At 43.9% G+C, this 7934-nt stretch overlaps 1 long non-coding RNA gene across 1 annotated transcript; it reads left to right on the forward strand.

Annotated features, from left to right (window-relative positions):
• The first annotated feature begins 4511 nt into the window (after nucleotides 1-4511).
• Nucleotides 4512-6390, forward strand: LOC134486241 (uncharacterized). Its single transcript, XR_010065076.1, has 2 exons — nucleotides 4512-4668; nucleotides 6030-6390. It is a non-coding gene; the product is annotated as an uncharacterized LOC134486241 (long non-coding RNA).
• The last annotated feature ends 1544 nt before the right edge of the window (nucleotides 6391-7934 follow it).

Here is a 7934-nt window from a genome sequence, read left to right on the forward strand (position 1 = left end):
TTGTGTGTGATTGTGTGTGTATGTGTCTGTGTATGTGAGTGTGTGTGTGTTTGTGTTTGTGTTTGTGTATGTCTGTGTGTATGTGAGTGTGTTTGTGTGTGATTGTGTGTGTATGTGTGTGTGTATGTGAGTGTGTGTGTGTGTTTGTGTTTGTGTATGTCTGCGTGTATGTGAGTGTGTGTGTGTGTGTTTGTGTGTGTATGTGTGTGTATGTGAGTGTGTGTGTGTTTATGTGTGTGTGTGTCTGTGTTTTGCCCAAAGAGTCCATCAGATCCTCTGAACCCTGATCCTCTGCAAGAGCATCCATTATTCCTAAGCAGTGAGCCGTCTCCCCAGCCCCTTCTGCCTGCTCTAAAGTCCACTTCAGTGTTCATCGTGCCCAGGCATGCCTTTAATTCCTACTCTTAGTGTTTGTTTTAATTCAGTGAGTTCCTATTCGATTTTCTCTTGTTTCTTCTATTACCTCACCAAGATGATGTGTATCCTTTTGTTTTGGAAGTTTCTCATTGACGACGCTTGAATTCTGGCTTTAAAATCCTGGCTGACAATTCTGACAATGGTTTTCTCTTGGTGCCACCACCAGGGAACTTGTTTTTCTCCTCTGCTTTTCATTTAGGGGGATGGTCATGGTGTGACGTGATTTCCATTTTGACATCATTTGTCTAAGATGTCAGCAGTCCTGACACTGTGGGTGCAGTGGCTGTTTATCCTTCATAACCTTATGGTGGTGTTTTGGTTTTTCTGGATTTGCCTGATTGAATAAAAGGGATTATACCTACAGTCCATACCTACAGGCATATCTTAGAGGGGTCAGGAAGAGAGGTTCTCATCCTTCCTAATGTAACCTTTTCATACAGCTCCACCAAGTGTAAAATTATTTCATTGCTACTTCATAACTTTAATTTTGCTATAATTATGAATTGTGATGTAAATATCTGATGTACAGGATATATGATATGTGACTCCTGTGCAAGGGCCATTTGAGCTCCCAAAGGGGTCTCAATCCAAGGGTTAAGGACCACTGCTCTGGACTTAGTGGGAGGCCCTTACCGACATAGATGGGTTGCCCAGTGTTGCCGGGGAGACGTCTCCATCTCTTGAAGGCAAAGGATCTTCCACGATCAGGCTTTTTCCTGGGTCCCTCTGGAATAGTGGGCACACTCTTGATGGTTACTGATGGATCAACTGACTCCAGGCAGTTTTCATTACATCCTCGATGATGAGGATTCTAAAAAGGGTTCTGCTAGACAAAAGCAGTGGCTGAAGCTATCCCTGGCGATCTTTCCCCTTCCCTAATGGCTCCTTGTCCCCACAAGGCAAACAGTAGATGTCCGAGTGCCTCCCAAGATGCACCTTTCCAACCTACACTCTTCCTCTGTGCTGTTTCCTTCACGAAGAGCACACACGCTAACCCTGAACCCATCTTGTCTTCAGTCAGCACTAACACCTAGTCCACTCTGCCAGCTTCGCTTTCCCGTATGACCCGGCTGCTCACAATTCTGACTCATGTTCACACTTCTATGGACAAACAGAATGGCACCGATTGGCTAGTCTATAATGACGCAGATTCTGTATGATTCTGATTCAGAAGCATGTAAATCGGAGATGAAGAGACCATCGGCCGAGGAAGTAGTTCTTGTGGGATGTTGTCACCACAGAAGGGATCCAATGGGCTCGGAGGACAAGAGAGGGAGCCAAACTCCCTTTCATAATTGAACCTTTTTCCACAATAGCATCATTAATGGATCTTTATTTGTAGGTCGCATCCCTCTTGACCTAATCAATTCTTCACAACTACATTCCAACTGGGCATTAATCTTCAGAAAATAACTTTTGGGCGATCACATTCAAACCAGAGATGACAGTGAATATTTGGAAATCTATAGTGTCAGTGGGCTTTATTCTTCCCACGTGGTGTACCCGTAAGATCTCTAACTACCTCCTTCCCCAGGGTAGCCTCACTGAATGATGTGAATTCGGGGTGATTAATGAGGTACAGACACCAAAGCTCATTGCCATATCCTGTCACCAGTATCAAGCTCGAAACTGCAAGAGCCACCTGTGGGAAGTAAAATATGAATAAACTTTACGGTATATCTAAACTATAAACCCCCAATTTAATCAAAACATTGTTTTAGACTCAGTTCTCTTATATCGATGTTCTTTAAATGTAGAAGTCAGTGGGCTTGCTGGTGACTCCTTGTACAGGTTTATACTGTACATTAGCCATCTTCATCCTCACAACTCACCTCCATTTCCACCTGCACACACACACACACACACACACACACACGCACACACACACACACACACTCACACACACACATACCCTGCTGCTCCCCTTCCTCTTCCTAAATGCCCCCTTTCACTTAATATCCCTTATTAAAATCTAAATTCCGCAATCGTCTGTTTGAGTCTGGCTTGTTTCACTTAACATATTGTATTTTACACTCACTTCCGTTTTTCTGCGAACGAAACCCTTTCCTCTTACACATAGATGAGAATCACATCAATGAATATCACATTTTTTAAGCCATTCATCCAGTGATCAACAGCTAATGTTATTCCAATGGCTTATCTATTGCACACAGTGTGGCAATCAGAATGGATGTGCAGGGTCCTGGTTAGTTTTTATTGTCAGTTTGACTAAACCTGGGAAGAAGGAGCCTCAGCTGAAGAATTGCCTCCATCAGATTGGCCTTTGGCCACATCTGTAATGAATTTTTTTTGATGGTTGATGGGGAAGGGTGTAGCCCACTATGGGGAGTGTCATCCCCTATGAAGGTGGCCCTGGGTTGTAGGAGAAGGAGAGAAAGCTGAGTAGGTCATGGATAGCAATACAGTACCCAGCATTTCTAAGGTGTCTCTGCTTCCTTTCCTGCCTCTAGAGTCCTGCCTGATTTCCTGCCCCAACGTCGCTCAGTAACAGACTAGTACCTAGAAGATAGAGTGAGACAAACTCTTTCCTCCTCAAGTTGACGGCTTTGATGAGATTATTTCTCTTGTTACCTACTTGTTCTTCCCTTTCTTGAAAATTGTCTCTGTTTATTTTTCTTAGAAAGATGATATTACATGTTTTCTAATGGGCTCTCTGTCTCTCACTGTGTCTCTCTGTCTCTGTCTCTGTCTCTGTCTCACTCTGTATTTGTGTGTTTGAGTGTGTATATGTGTATATTTGTGTGTGTTTGTGTGCATGTGTGTGTTTGTTTATGTTTGTGTGTGTTTGTCTGATTGTGTTTGTATGAGTGTTTCTCTGTGTATGTGCGTGTGTGTGTGTATGTGTGTGTGTGTGTGTGTGTGTGTGTGTGTGTGTGTGTGTGTGTGCTTTTCAGGCTTAAAAAATATCCCCAAGGCTGTAAATCTCAGCAGGTGCCTAGAGAAGGAAGATGAAGGGGAGAAAAGGGGGAAAAATCATGTCATGTGAGTTAACCCCACATTGAGGTCAGCCACATAGTGGACAACAGTCACATAATGGCAGAGGAGTCATGAGAGCAGAGAGAGAGGAAAACTCAAAGTATGAAGGAAAATGTGCTTATAACTACGATAGAAGGGAGACAAAGAAGACAGTGCACTTAGAAAAGTGGACAGATTTTAAAAAGCTGCCATAAGTTGTTAAGCTCTTAGTACATTATAATGTTAAAGTTGAAGGGAATTACTGGGAAGAGGGAAGGGAGGGTCAGAGTGTGGTGCGGACAGGGAAGGGTTCTGAAAAGAATCCTTTTGAAGATCTGAAGAACTATGTGACACAAACAATTAAATTGCCCTGTAATTTACAGGTAAATTCCACACTTACCTGCATCCAGTATTCTGTCTACCCATATTTCAAAAACAAAATTACCTCATCTATTTCATCCTGATTTGCTGCATTTGATCTAACAAATTCCTTTTAACCAGAAGTGCTGGTAAATTTTAAAGACATTTAAAATATGTCTGGCCGATATCGGGTTTGTCATCAATTTATCCCGAATTTGGAAGCAGGTCCAGGAGCTAATTTTTTCTCGCTCTTTGCGAAGAATCCATAATTCATGATTGCCATTGACTTCAATACAAGGTATTTAATCCTGTCAAATTCCAGCTTTGTGTGAATAAAAATGGCCCTCCTCTAATTGTGGGTTTTGATAAAGCTAATTTTGGGGTGCTATCCAGTGGGCAGCCTCGGAGGGAGAGTCTACCAATATTTCTGATATGGAGAATGGCTTAAAGATAACCAAAGGAAAGATAGGAGGTGGGAAAATAACCACCAAGGATGTTGGTGACTCAGAAACCAAAGACTTTTTCAGAAAAAAATGCATGAAAAGAGCTACTTGGGCAGACTGTGACTCGTGTCATCAGAATATTTGGGTGGGGACTTTATATTGGGTCTCCAGGAGGCTACATGAGAAGCTAAAACCTAGATGCTGGACGTTTCTAAGCGTAACTAGGGAAGGAACTGGCCTGAGAGGGCTTCTATGACGTAAGTAGAGCCTGGATGATGTCACAGAGCACTGGGCGGAGGTTGCGCTTCTCTTCCACTTGGGGGCGCGAGACTCCCCTGAAGGTGGGTTCACCATCTTCGCAGCGGGGTGTGAAAGCCAGTTCAGCTCCTGAACCCCACAATTGTTCAACAGCCTTTCGGAGCCTGATCGGTTTCCGAAGACAGAATCTGGACGACTAGGACATTTTCTTTCGGTAAATACATTTATGAAGATAACGGGGACCCTTGTAGCCCAGAAACCTAAAAGTTTTCCCTCATACAGCGAGTAACCGTATGTTCTGATGTCTTCCACGTTTGAGAGCTTGGCGGACTGTCTAGGCTAGTCAGTCTAAGAGTTTATTATAATTTCCTAACAATATCTAATTCATAATCCTACTAAAATGCCAAAGCTCCTCTCTGTGCCTGTGCATTTTAGGAGATAATATTTCTTTGTTTTTTGTTTGGTTTGGTTTTGTTTTTTTTTTTTGTTTGTTTGTTTGTTTTTTTCAGAGCTGAGGACCGAACCCAGGGCCTTGTGCTTGCTAGACAACTGCTCTACCACTGAGCTAAATCCCAACCCCAGGAGATATTATTTCTAAATGGCTGTTGTTGCCTACACAAAAGACTCTAGTTGCGGTCGAAGATGCAACAGCGTCGCGGAATAAACCTGGGCCTGGGTCAGGATGCACAGTACAGAAAGCCAGTGGACTGGTGTGCTGTGTCTCTGGGCAGACACTTGTGGATGTTGCCACATAGTTCATAGTTAGAGGGTAGAAGAGGGGTGTGGCCACCCTTCTGGCTCCTTTGCTGTCCTTTCTCTGTTCTGCTTGCTTAAAGTGGGGACAGGGATACTTAATACCACACTGACCTAGACATTCAAGGAGAGGTTCCTCAGCAGAGTCAAAGTGCCTCGGGCTGAAGAAATGTGTCTGAATATGTTATTCTGAGCTGAGAGGACCTTTTGTTCATTTCCCTTTGAACTTTAGATTTTGATTTTTGAGAGAGGGTTGTTCTGTGGGTAGCTTTGGCTATCCTGGAACTAACTCTGTAGACCAGGCTGACCTTGATCTCACAGAGGTCTGCCTCCCTCTGCCTCTTAACTGCTGGAATTAAAGGTGTTCTCCACCATTGCCCCAGGCCCTGGGGGACATTGTGGGCTGCAAAATTTCCCACGGATTGAAGGAAGGTGATGAGCCCATCACCCAATGGAAGGCCATTGTTCTAGATCAACTGTCAACAAATCCCTCTCTCTATCCGGGAAAGTATGACAGAATTGACTGTGTCTAAGGACTGGAAATTCACAGCGATGAGAGGATTTTAAAGCTTAAGGTCTTGCCTCACAAAGTAGTGTTTCCTCAAGTGAAAGATGCCCATTTCGCAAGTGCCATGATTGGCCAAGATGTGGAGCATAAATTTGAGGGCAAACATGGCTCTAAGGTCAACTGGAGGGGGGTGGTCCTAGTCCAGGTGCCGATCAAGAAGGACTGGTTTTACATCACCTACGAGAAAGATCCAGTCCTATACATCTACCAGCTCCTGGATGATTACACAGAAGGTAACCTCCGTATCATTTCAGAGACTCCTCCAGCAGAGGTGAAGTCAGACATTAACAGTGACATCTTATCAGGTCAATGTTTGCAGTACACCAGAAGCGACGGGTCCAAAAAGATCGGCAACATCATTTACAAAGTTCTAGCCAAGCCTTCCATGTACTTCATCAAGTTTGATGTTGATGTCCACATCTACATTTATAATCTGGTAGAAAAGATCTGTTAAGGTGAAATTCACAAAGTGAGGGTGGACGTAGATGGGTAATTTATAGGATTGGGGGGAAAATGTTTGTTTTTCTGTGTCAGATACACAAGGGCCTTTGACAACTCCAGTATCTTTTCCAGTGGAATTTGTTTTTGCTCTAAAAAATAAAATGTGCGATGTGATGTGTTGTGTGTGAACACTTTGGTGGAGGAGACGGGCTGTGGTGGATAGAACATGGAGAGGAAGCCGGAAAGGTCAAGGTTGTGAACAGTAAGTCTGATGTCACGTAGACTAAAACAAACAGGCCTGAGCTGGTCTGGTCTTTAGGGAGAGAAAAGAACTGGAGATGAGGCATAGAGGAGCAGGGATGGCACGGGAAAAAAAGATGGATGTTTAGGAAGCAAAGGAGAGGGGCCAGAAATAGATAGACTCTCTGAGGTGAAGTTTGAGGGAGAAACAGACTGTTGGGGAAAGAGTGGCAGGTAACAGGAAGGTGATCTTGGAACTCAAGGGGAAACCCAATAAACTGATCCAAGCAGACTCAGAATCAGAGAAGATCAGGTTTTCTTTGACTAACGAAACGTAATGAAACCTGTTTCTCATCTGTAGATGTATTATTTTTAATTATGTGGGTGGGGGCAGGATATGAATACAGGAGATCACAGACACAAGAACAGTCAGGTCCCCTGGAGCTGGAATTAAAGGTGGTTGGTGGCCATTTGACATGAGCTCAAATAACAAATCCACGTCCTCTTTCAAAGCAGACGAGCTCTTGATCCATTGGTCATCTCTCCAGGCCCCTAAAGTCATCTTTTCAAATAAATCCAAACTTCACATGCAGAGAAGAGACCAGGATGAGGGTAAGAAAGATTAAATTGATGGGGATGTGGAAGAAAGACTAAAGAACATATGAGGGAGTAGAGGACACTGAGGGACGCAGGAATTCCAAATGGAGTTCTCAAAAAGTGAAGCAGGAGACACAGGAAGAACAAAAAGGGTCTAGAATGAGTTGAACTTGGGCCGCATCCATATTGGTCTCTTTGGTTCCTTAAAGAACAGCCAACCATCACTACAGAAGGTGGATGTGAGGGGGAGGCTTCCCCGGAGGACAGTTTGTCGAGGATAACTCAAGAGTAGTGAATGCCAAACTAAGTTTATATCTATCGATTCCTGAAAGTATCATAAACCCATTATTTTGTATGATCAGTAAAAGTAATTTAAAAGGGAAGATGAGGATGTCGTGAGCTTCTGTCAGGTGTTACATTGATCCTGTGTTTAGCTTCCCTGAGCACGTTAGACTCTGTTGCATCCTGTAATATTTTTGAGGTCTCTTCTCAATGCCCCCAGATGACCACAATGAGCTCCTGCACTGGGTTGTCTTGCCTGGCTCTCCTTGGACTGGATGGCTTCCTACACACCTGCAGGGCCCTGTTACCCTACCTAGCCCCAGGAAGTTCCCGTCTTTTACTCACATGTGAGCTCATCCTCAGAAACTCTTGACGGTGCCTCCAATGCAGAGGTGCTGAGCTCTTTCCTATGCCATTTGCCGTGACATTAAAATGCTTTGCGGTTCCTGACCATGTAGCTCTCTCCTCCTGAGAAGCCCCTGTGCACTCCATGGTGTCTCTCTGAGCCACATCTACACTCCAAGAGATTCTTTGGAGAAAACCTTATCTTGGACTCATTCATTGCTGTTTCTTCTCTCAAGAATAAGTTCTCACTGCAG

This window comes from Rattus norvegicus, chromosome 3 (genome assembly GCF_036323735.1).
Source record: "Rattus norvegicus strain BN/NHsdMcwi chromosome 3, GRCr8, whole genome shotgun sequence".
In the NCBI taxonomy this organism is placed as follows: Eukaryota; Metazoa; Chordata; class Mammalia; order Rodentia; family Muridae; genus Rattus; species Rattus norvegicus.